Source organism: Aythya fuligula, chromosome 5 (assembly GCF_009819795.1).
Source record: "Aythya fuligula isolate bAytFul2 chromosome 5, bAytFul2.pri, whole genome shotgun sequence".
In the NCBI taxonomy this organism is placed as follows: Eukaryota; Metazoa; Chordata; class Aves; order Anseriformes; family Anatidae; genus Aythya; species Aythya fuligula.
In genome coordinates, this window is record NC_045563.1 from 48,920,610 (window position 1) to 48,933,223 (window position 12,614).

Below are 12,614 nucleotides of genomic sequence, written 5' to 3' on the forward strand. Positions count from 1 at the left end.
TCATCTCTGGGTAGAAAGACAACAAGAAGAATCATTTAGATTAAAATAGGGACCCATATAGGTACAGAAGGAACTACACCTCATCTGAGAGACTGGGTGTGGTCAGGGTGAAATCAAATATTTATACACTAATACCACAACCTGGCAACACAATGGAGGAACTTGAGATGGTAGAGGAAATGAAACTAGACAGCATGGGAACAACAGAAACATGGTGGAATAAGGCTAATGACTGAATAATGAGAGGTGTGCCATATACAGAAATGCTATTTATACCTTTAACTGGTGTTAATGCAACATGGGATATGATCACATGTAAGCATAACAAATTATTACAAAAAAAAAAAAAAGTGGAAGCATGGCTTAAGGAGAAAAAGGAAACCTAGTTAAGAATAGTAAAATAAGTTATTGCAGAACAATACTGAAACATGTACAGATGTTTTAAAATTTCTAATCTTCCTAATAACTTTAGGAATTGTATGACTTTGAAACTTTTAGATTTCTTAATAAGAATTAGAAAGAACTACTTACAATGGTGAGTCCTAGACATACCCAGATTTAATAGTTAACACACTACTTCACAGATTTTTCTCTGAATCAGAAAGGGATGATGTTATTTAGGCTGACTGGTGTGTGTAATAAAACATTCTGCAAAGAAGATATAAAAGAGTTGGCCACAGAAAACACACGTGCCTTGACAGATGGGGGCTTCATCCACTATAAATTAAGGGAAGGATAAACAAAAGCATATCTTTAAATAAGGTCTTCAGTTTAAAGAGAGGAAAAAAAAAAGTCTTGTGTAAAGGATAGGGTTTAGTTAAAGAAATTACTTCACTGAGAGAGCTAAGCTTAAATGTAGGTAGGTCTGAAGTTTAATTAGAATGTTGTAAAACTATCAGGAATTCCTATCTCATGCAAGGGAAAACTTATTCAAGGGACTCTATGCATAAATGGATAATAGCTACTTCCAAATCATATCGCAGTAAGTAGAGAGCTGGGAATAAATGAAAAAGGGCCTGCTTACAACAACAGAAATAAAACAAGAGACTAAGCCATCTCAGATATGAAGAAGTATATGGACACTGTAGCTAGGACTGAACTAGGTCATTTAGCCATTTAAACTGAAAAGGAGCAAGGCAGAAAGTTCAAAGCAGTGAAGACATGATATAAAGATAGTTAACCGTTACAATTCAAAACTTAAATCAGAATCAACCTCTTTCCTGGATTTCTAAATTAATGAGCATACAAAAATTTGTAGGACCAAGTTCTACCTAGTTACTGTAAAATCACTCAAATTAAGGTTTAAGAAAAGCAGGTGCTTTATCAATGCTTACAGAGAAAGGAGTATATTTGCATATGTATAGGTGCATTATTTCAACCTCAAAGTGAAGGAAGCTTTTAGAGTAGATTTGAAGGACAGGGTTACTTAAGATGTAGCAGCAGGTTGATGCAGGGACATGTTTCAACATTGATTTCACAGATGGGGTTGTGGCACTCAAAGGTTTTACCTCTGTTTAGAAAATCAGGTAATTATTTGGCAGTGCAGAAAGTGTTATTTATTTGAGTTTAAACACATCATTTATGAGATCACATTAGAAATGGTCAATTAAGAAAGGAATTAAGTGCAAGAACTGTAAAATGGAGAAAGAATTAGTAAAGGAAAGAAGTAAAGAAGCACCTTGGGAAAGGTGTGTCAGACTGATGATGACAAAGGTGATGAACCTTGTAATTATATAGTAGAACTAAATTATAGAATTATGGAACCATAGAAAACCCTGAGAAGATACCCACAGGGATCATCAAGCCCAACTCCTGGCTCCACACAAGAACACCCCAAAATCAGACCATGTGTCTGAGAACATTGTCCAAATGCTTCTTTATCTTTGTCAGGCTCAGTGCTGTGCCCGCTGCCCTGGGGAGCCTGTCCCAGTGCCTGACCACCCTCTGGATGCAGACCCTTTCCCTAACCCTCAGCCTGACCCTCCCCTGTCCCAGCTCCGTTCCATTCCCTCGGGTCCTGTCGCTGTCCCCAGAGAGCAGAGCTCAGCACCTGCCCCTCCGCTCCCCTCGTGAGGGAGCTGAAGGCCCCCATGATTGCTCGGCCTGAGCTTCTCTGGGCTGAACAATCCAAGTGACCTCAGCCATTCCTCACACGTCTTGCCCTCTAGACCCTTCACCATCTTTGTAGCCCTTCTTTGGATGTTCTCTAATAGTTTTATGTCCTCCTTACACTGTGGTGCCCAAAACTGCACACAGTACTTGAGGTGAGGCTACAGTAGCATGGAGCAGAGCAGGACAGTCAGTTCTCTCAACCACCTAGCCACGCAGTGCCTGAGGTACCCAGGGATTTGGTTGCCCCCCTGGCAGCTGGGGCACACTGGCAACTCAGATTCAACTTTCCATCAAACAGAACCCCTATATCACTTTCCTTGTCACACAGGAGAATTTGAAGGATCTGGAGGAGACCTCCACTAGAAATAGTCCATCGAAATAGTCCATAGTATTCCTAAGACTTTTAAGATAGAGATCAGAATAATACAAAAAGTCACTTCTGTGACTAGGTGCCTGTTTGAACAAGGAACTGCTTTAAGTGAGCTTGGAAAATCTTTTCAAATTTGAAGTCTAAATGCATATTCAGACTCTGAATAGCCAGTTCCTGGCTCCAGTTTACTTAATCTACTGTGCAGGAACTACTTACCTCTTCCATACAAACACACCTCTCAATAACCACTGTCCAAAACACATTTTTTTGTGAACACAGCAGTGAACTTAACCACAAATCAGTGGAGTAAGTAGTGTTTCCTGCAGTAATAGAGCAGGGAAAAAAAACAATTTCTTTTCATATCTAGCACTTCTATGGAGAAGCCCACAGGTTAAAAACATATATATTTTTTTATTTAGCAGGTAAAATTAAACAGAATGGCCTGTCATCATTTTAGGTGGTATAAATTACCAAAACACTCATTCCACAGAGAACTGCTGGCCTTCTGTATCTAATGAACTGCACTGCTGAAAGTTTGAGAAAGGGTAAATGGCAAGAAAATGTTAAGCTGCTGAGCTTATTTAAATTATAAGGAAAAAAAAAATCTGTTCTCAGACTTTAAATGGATATTTAATTTTATAGTGCTTTAATGTAGTTGACCTTCTCTACATATCCTCTTGAGCTGTAAATATTGTTTTCCTCCTACACGAAGTCACCATGCAACGTCCAAGCATAAATTGCACAGATGATCAAATGGCCAACTTTTCCATGCCAACATAGACGTTCTGAGTGTCTGGAGTCTCCAGAAACTATACACTAAACACGTCCCTCCACAGCCCATACTATCTATCACCTCTTTGATGTACTTATCTTGCCTAGTATAAGCATGTACATTATCATTTGGAAATGGTTCCCTGGTCTTAGTGTCTGAGATAGTAGCCTATCTGGGATGGCCAAGTCTGCCTGGAATTTTGATGTGCAAACACTGTTTACTGAGATGTATTATAAAGAAAATATTACAATATGTACTCTAGTGCTCCAAGAAAATATCTTCTCATCATTACTACCTTGCAGTCCACTTAGGAAAAATGATTGTAGAAGATTCCAGACTATCAGTGCATTATATTGTCATAAAGGAGACATGCATAGCCACAGTTGAGTTTTGCTCTGGGGAGTGCTGAATAGGGGAGAGTATGTGAATGACATAAAATAAGAAAGTGGTCTAATCTCTTCAATGAAGAAAAGTATCATCAAGGTATGAAAAAGGAGATAATCTAGGATGGTTGTGAATAGGCTTGAAGTAAGCAGGATAGATTCAGGAGGCAATACAAAATACTGTATTCAGACTCACGTGCTTTGATATTTCACTGAATGTACCCTAATACAGGGAGAGATTGTTCCCAATCAGTGCTGGTTTCTTTAGATCAGTGTTCAAACTCCATGTTAGTAAGAGAGGAAGCTGCTTCACTGTCACAAAGCCTTGTACTTCTGTAAAACTAACAAGAGAATATATTTTGCAAAACATTTTGCATTTTCATGTTTTGATCATTTCATGAATTACAGTAAAAAAAAAAAAAAAAAGAAAAGTCACAGAATTCACTTTTTTTAAGAGTGAAAAATCTGAAATTCCTTAGGATTAACTACAATAAATTTCATACTAAAAGAATATGTACATTTACATGAATGAAAACAGAAAAGCTTTATTGAAGATTTGATCTTTTTTATGTAGATACTGAAAATATTCTGGAAAGCACTGGAGACTGTTTTCTCATGGGAAACTTTCTCATAGGAAGCACGCATATCAGCTAAAACACTATAGTTCTTGTCTGGAAGGAACATGTCCATGTCTACATGTAAATCATAGAAAATAATTTTTTGCACATTGTTTTGATTTGGTAGATATAATATTCCTAAGGAACCAGTGAAATATGAACTTGTGAGGAAAAAGAAAAAGTAGTAGTTCAGGCAGTAACAAAAAATAGTGTTTCCATTTTTTGGCCCTGTTTGCCATCCTAGTAAGCAGCCTAGCAGTAGGACCAGATGGTAATTCTATAGAGGTGTGGCAGCAGTTAGGAGTGGAAAATGTGGAAAATGAAATGTCTGCAGATGCACGTATCTGAGTCTCTCAGATTTTTCTAAGTGAAGATTTGAAACAAGAAAAAAAAAATCAGTTTGTTCATTTTATATTACTCTTCATTAAAAAAAATCACTTCCTCTTCTGGAAAACCTCATCGATTCAGTTACTTTTAATAGTTAAACAAGTTAGTTTCATCGAGAGCAAACAGTTGAACCATGAGTGAGAGGAACACAAAAATAAATTAAGCATTCTTATGAACATATGAGTTGCTACAATGGGAATTTCAGTGGTTTTATATTTATAAATAGTGGCTAAATTCTTTGCATGAATGTGCATAGCAGGAAGATTTGATCATACTTACAGCTGCTGCAGTCAGACAAGACAATGATTGTTAGTTTTGTTTTAAAAGTGGTTGCTTCAGTTCTCTGTAGTCAAATTAAAAAAGTTTTGAAGTGACCCTTAGTCACTCTCTTAGGTACAGGAGATTTGATGGAATTTTTTTATCATATTTTTCAGATAGATTTTACCTCATCTCCATTCTGGCCTATCTACATCACATGAACCTATTACCAAATGTAGCTTTAAACTTGCTTTGGTTAAAAGCAGTCTTATCACTAATTGTCTGTGTACCTTTAGACTGCTTTCATGGGCCTATGCCTGTTCTCCCAGTCATTCGACCTAGGGCAATCAGGCACAACCCACACTTGGGCTCATCTCTGACGTGGTATCCTACAACCTCGTGCACTTTCAATCCTTTGTAGAAAGTTATGCATGCTATGCTCAATATTTACTCCATCCTTGCTGTGTTATAGTGCTGGATATCACCTTGTCCTTAAAATAGGGTTAAATTTCAATTTGGGATTGAGATGCAATAGGAAGAGCTGTGCTGTGTCAGTGTAAGCTGCCAGAGAGATTGTAAAGTCGCTACCCTACCCCAGTACAATGCCTCAAGACCCCAGCTCACAGAACTGCTGAGGTTGAAAGGGACCTCTTGAAATCATCTAGTCCACCTCTTCTGTTCAGGCAAGGTGAGCTAGAACAGGTCCCCTAGGACAGCCTCCAGTGGGGTTTTGAAAAATCTTTGGCTCCCTCTGACCTACTTTTAATACTGACACATTTTAATATTTGTGAAAATTCTTCAAGTACCCTTTAATATTTCTTTACAAGAAACCAAGGGGCCACTTTGCTACCCACCTTATCTGTGCTTTCATAATGCAATGGTGTGTGTTCTCACGTAGAGAGATATGGCATGAAGAGATAGTCACAAGGTATTGATGTATTATAGTTGAGAATGGAACCGGTGATGTGGGGCAAGGCATATCTTGATCTTCACTCATACTGCCTATTGAAAATAAGTCTCTATTGGGCCTGTTGAAAAGAATTCTCTGTTGGGCATAAATCTGATACATGTAACATATGTGCAATGGGGAAGATAAAGGCAACAGAACTCTTGAAAGAAACCGGCAGTGTAGATATCTCCAGCATAAAGCAGAAGAGGCAGTAAAACCTACAAGCTAGTGCTAGCTCTTGCTACTCACCAGTCAGAGATCAGCCTGGAGTAACTCAAGAGATTCAGCAATGGATCTGAGCCAGAAGTGAGAGTGTTTTCCAGTTTCCAGACTGCATAGTTGCTAAATGAGAGACAACTTGTAGTCTTGATTCATACCCAGTTTATAATAACGTTTATTTGAAAGTGTTTTATATTCAGACGTTGATAACTGGCATGCCTAGGTTGTTGCTTTTTGGTAGTTGCAATAGTTTTTAAAATAACTTCTTGGAATATTGTTAGATACTATAGAATAACATTTGGAATATTATTAATTGCAATCTAAATTGCATATCTAAATTTGGTACCTTTCCCACTAGTCTGACAGATTCAGTAAACAATTATTACATGTTAACAATTCAGAAGTTAACTGTTATTTTTGGGTAGGGTGTTGTACAAATTTTTATTTATTTATTTATTTTAATTACTACTTTTTCTTTAACTTTTCTGTGGTAAAGAAGTTCTGATCTATTGACAAAAGTTATAGCGTGTTCCTCTCTGGAATAGTTATACTTTAGCTTATACAGCTTAATATAGTTTTGGACAAACAGTTCATAGCAGTAAAAGTTCAAAAGCCATTAAAATCTGGCTAATATTCACCAATTTAAACTTGACACCAAAGCAACTTTTGGCTACAGAAGGTAACATAGATTGTACTGCACAAATAAAAGTTCAGCATAAAGCTTTATTTTTCCTTTGTCAGCTCCTTAGTCATCTAATCTCATTTAATAAGAACTGACAGTCAGTGACACTTTTCACTTGCTATTTCTGACTAGGAACCACTTCTGCAGTATTTCTCTCTTTAGGAGATACATTTTCCCTGAACGAAACAGGAAAATATAGGTAAAAGATGTAGTGCTTTCATGGTTGTACATGGGAAGCAAGAGATGTGGTGAAGGACAGATTTAGCATAAGTAAGATGGTTCTAGAACACTGAAGGCCAAAAGTGTGAGGTGTCTTTGACACCTCAGATAATGAACTGTTCAGAAATGCTCTTTCATGCATTTGCTAAATAAAACTAAAGGGGTTACCAACAGAATGCCGGGGCATTCTCTATCTTTCCTTGGATCACTGTCTACCATTATTTAACCATTATTTAAATCTCAGCTGATGTTTATTTTATTTTATTTTATTTTATTTTATTTTATTTTATTTTATTTTATTTTATTTTATTTTATTTTATTTTATTATTTCATTTCATTTCATTTCATTTCATTTCATTTCATTTCATTTCATCTCTCTAATAGTGTTTTGTTGAGAAGATGCTTGTTAGTTCTTAGTATGGGAAAGATTGCAGTGATATAATTCTGACTACACATCTACTACATATCTACACATTTCTACATGGAAATGTAGAAATGTCAGTATTTTTCTGTCTGCTGTAATTATTTATTAGCTCCTGTTAAGCATTTGAATCAAATAGAAATATGAATTCTAAGGCTTCTTTGGTGTGGTGGCATGAGAAGGTTGATTGGAACTAAGCCCTAGATTTACAAGAATCAAGGATTATTGACCTTTTCAATGGTTAGCTCTAAAAAGCCTTTGGTTACTACGGTGAGGCAGACTCTTCAGAGGAAAATTCATGGATTTGTGTTTTTGTTTGGTTGGTTTGGTTTTCCTCTGTATCTTGGATTTCTTTACAATGGAAATAAATCATTCTGATGTAATCTAATTTATTGTGGCTTGGTTCTTTCTGTCCAGCCTTACACAGCCTTACTACAGCCTTACTACAGAAGTCTTCAGCTGAACAAATGGGAAGTCCAAAATCTGAGAGCTCTTTGTACAAGATAAGAGAGTCTTTGTGAGATCATATTAAACATAAACACACTGTAAAACAAACCATATTATCTCCTCAAATAATGTATTAAGTTTGACATTTCTTGGAAGAAATTTTCAGTGGATGCAACTAGTAAAAAGAACAAATAAGAAAAGGGGAAGGAAAGGGAGGGGAACTGAAACATAAAAATCACTCAAAGCGGAAACGTTTTATTTAAACAATCTCTGTTGCAGTTGAATAGATGAATTATGTGAATAAAGTAGGCTTTCTCGAATAGCTCGCAGGAAAATGTTGATCTACATTGCTTTCCCATAAACAGTAGATAAGGACAGTTTCATTAAGAACTTGCTGAACATCTAGAAGCATAAAAAAGCCAAAAATATTTTGAAACGGTTTTCCATTCTATCATGACATTTTAATAAAATGCCGGTGTTGATTTTCAGACCAATTTCCAACCCCTTTGATGAAATTCTAATACAGTCTTTGCTAAACTCTTGCTTTGCCCTCCGTTGGCTTTTAGAGTGAAGACTCTGCCACATCTTTCATGGATATGTACTAAGTTTGCTGGGGGAGATCAGAGTCTGTCTAGCTGATCTTATATTAGCAGCTGTTAATGAGTTTTGGTAATATTAGGAACAGCTTAAAAACATATAGAGTTGAGAATCTGTAGGAATCACTTCAGTGAATTTTGGGAGCACAAGGGAGAAAATAAGTAGAAGAGCTTGCACACTTAAATTCTACATACATATATTTATATAACTGAAATTATACATGTTCTGTCAGTGTTACACCAGAAAATTAAACAAAATCTGACTGATCAGAAAAACTGACTGTAAACAGGCCATCATTAGCAAATGGAAATGTATCTAGAGGAGCCTCTGTTTTCTTGGCCCACTTGCTATTTAAAATCTTCCTCTTAATCTCAGTAGGAGAGAAAGAGAAAATTTATGTAAAACATAGTGCAGTGATAAAAATGGCCAGACAGTTCGGTTAGACACAGCAGTCTAGTTCACATAGTTGGCCTGCACCTTGTATTTTAGTACAGCTGCATGTAATATTTTACAACTGAGAGCAGAGAAAAATTTACTAGGCAGGAAACTAAATCCCATGAAGAACAAACAGCAATGTGCTTTTGTTTTTTTGTTTTTTTAAGATTGGTAACTAACTGGCAAGGAGATTTTGTTATGCATGTACTATTATCTGTTTCTTAGACCGAACTTATGTCTGAAATGTTTTTTTCTCTCTCTCTCTCTTTTTTTTTTTTTCCTTCTATTAATTTGTTTATTTTAATTAATAATATGAATTGCTAAAATAAACATTTACGCAGTAACATTTATGTTCTGTTTCTCCCTTCCAAATGTAAATATATTTTTTCATCATGTTTCAATAGTTGCATTGCTCCAAACTGATTCAACTGTTTCATTTTGCTCATTGTCTTGTTCAATTAAGCATTATCTTTGCTTCCAAGGCAAAATCAGCACTTCATTAGAAATGAGGTTACAACTTCTCATTATTAGGACTGAGTCATTAAAATTGTTTTGTGTTTTTTCCTGATGGCCTGCATAGAAGCAACACTGAATCTCAGTTGCTTTTAAAGACTGTCTGCTAATAATTATTGTAGACACTTGATGCGCTGTTTGACAGCATAGATGGGATTAAGCTGACCTTTTAACCACATAATATTTTCTATGTTAATTACAAAAGAAAAGGCAAACTGAAAATGCTGACCAGTCTGACTGTCTAGGTCAGTGGGAGGGTCCATTTATCCTAACTACAAAATAGGAAAAAACGTTATTATTTTCAAAGACAAACTCAGGGCTTAATTCAAGAGTCCTGGCAAAGTGTTTGGAATCTCCATCTGAACGTTATTTTGTCTGTTAGAAGGCATTGTTGAGTTTACACTCACCAGCTGCTGCACTTTATAATATAACTATAGTAGTGAAATATGATCTAGATGAGCATGTCAGACACTGAGTTAGACTTTCAGAATGTCCTTGCAAAAAGTTTACATCTCTTCTTCTCTGCAAAGTCACCAGCTGTTTTCTTCCAAAACTTGTGCAATAAATACCCAGTGTGATGGAGAAGGCTAAGATTATGCTATTATATAAAGAATGGCTAAGAACCTATGTAGATGTTCCAAAGTTAGATGTAGCATATGGAGTATGGGGACTGATGGGGGTTCAGCCATGACTGTACAGACTGAAGCAAGTGGCTAAAATCTTACTTGAACCTTTACACAGTTTCAGACATGCTGAGCACTGCTGCCACAGCCAAGCTATTTCAGTAGCTGTAGCACTATTGAACCCTGGGCCTTGTGCACACACATCCCAACAAGGAAGTGCTTATAGTATGTGGGCTCATATAGATGAACCTCTCAGAAAGCATCTTTATTTGTTTGTTTGCTCTGTGTTCTTCAGGTCAACTGATCTTCAATAAACTGCTCTTCTTTTCAATGCCCTTGATTTCTCTCTTTCTTCACTCAAGCTGATTAAACACAGGCCTCAATAGGGCTTTATTTCTTCATGTAACTTACTGAGAGTAACTAATAGTTCTGATGTGGGCTGCTTTTTTTTTTTTTTTTTTTTTTTTTCAGCCTGTGCTCCCAGAACCAAGGGAGTGATATTGGGTTCATTAGTTAAACTGACTGATCTTGCAGTAAGGTTCAGTAATGTAAAATAGTCTCTCTGAATTGCTTCCTTTCAAAAGCATTTCTTCCTCAGGCTCATCTGAGAAGCCATGATGACTTTTTTCATCCTGGCTGGTGATTCCATCAGTGTGGATTTTGTTCATAATGTTCATAAAGTTCATAATGAGTGTCACACTCATTTATTCAGCGTGTGCAAATATATCCCATTATTAATGGAGCTTGTGACTGAAAATACAGGATATCTGTATTTTGTATGCAAAATAAAGAATCTGCAACTTTATGATAGATATCAGCTTTCAGGTATTACACAACAGAAGGTAGTCAGAGGGGAAAAACAATTTTGTCTTTTGCAGTTGCTTTTGCTTATTTGATTTTTGCATTTTACTTAGGATAAAGAAGGAAAATAGCACAGATTCATTTTTGCATTTACTGAATTTTAGCCAATTTCATTCTCAGTCAATTCCATGATAGTTGATAAACATTAGAAGAGGATGTTTAATTGCTTTTGCAAAGAAGTTTTCTTCTTGTCGTGTAAAAAGACCATTAGAGCAACTGCTGTTAGCGATCTTGGTTTTATGAAAAAGTATTCCCTTGCCCCAGTATGTAATTCAGTGTCAATTAAAGCTGAACAGTTTTTGTAAGCTAACATAATATATTTTCCCAGGTCAGCAGATATAATTAATGATGGACTGAAAATCAGCATCTATTTATCAAGATCCAGGAGCAATACATTATGCATCCAGTTTGCACCAAGTGATGTTGAAATAATGCCTAAGGTAGCATAAAGTACTCTGAAGAAGAAATAAAGAAGCCCTGAAATCAAGCATGTAAGTAGACATTATTTTCAATAGTATTGTTTTTAAGCTGAAGGAGATAGAACCTAACCCTGCTTAAAGATCTAATGGTAAAATGACCAAGGAAAACTTTATGCAGTATCTCATTTTATTATTGTTAACATGTTCCTTAAAAACACTTCAGTACACCTTATTGAAAGCAAAAAGGATATAATTACTACAATTGACTAAACTTGTAACTTTAATAATTTTTTGGGAAAATGAATGTGCAAGTATCATTGACAAGTATTATGTGGTCAAGTACAAGAATGCTAAATGGACATAACAGAAAAGCAGAGATATGGCCATATAGACTAGAAGAGATAATTTGAGGCAGTAATTACGTTGCTCCTGCCTTTTTGGGTAACTTAAGTGTCTTGTGGTTAAAATGATATGAAGCTTTGATTCTGGGATTCAAGAGACCAGATGGTTTTGTTTATTAAAAATAAGTTGTTCTGTATGGTAATCACTTTCTTTCTGAGATCACCAAATGTGATGGAATTGGAGCAAGCATCAGATTTCCCTGTAAAACTTGCTTAAATTGGACATAAATTCAAAATTTTATCAACCTGTTTGTTCTTCTTGAAGTGAATATTTGAAAGGCTATCAAGAGCATCAGTGGACAAACTACTAAATTTTTGAATCATTACAGACTCTTTTGTTATTTAGAAACAATAGCTACAAACTCCAAGGATTTCTTACCGTGGAAATACCAGGTTAGTTCCTGAGATTTTTTTTTCTAAATAATGTCTATGTTCTTGGTCACTGAAATAATTTAGGTCTTTGCTGAATGTAGACTGGCAGGAAACATGCATGAAGATTGTCAAAATTGTCCTGCATTAGCATTTATTTAGATCATGTTTTCTGTTTATAAAATCCTGATATTCACTGTCCCTGTACAAATGTTTTTTGTAACTACCATGGAGGTAATCATGCACAAGCCATGCAAAATTCCTATCTCAAATTCTCTCAGTAAAATACTGTATTTATATAAGTTAATTTTTGAAATGTACCCATCTGGAGATGTCCAAAGCAATGTGTAATAAACATAAAAATTAATCTGTTGATGTTGGCAAAGAAGAATATTTTCAATATGCTGTATATCCAATGCTATTCTGGACTGTATTACAATTATCATTTCCCTTGGAAGATGACTGTGTACCTGTATAGGTATACAGAATGTATAGGCCTCATTGTTAAGAACTTTTCCCACTGTAAAATTCTGATCACCTTCCTTTGAGCACTCTCTTTC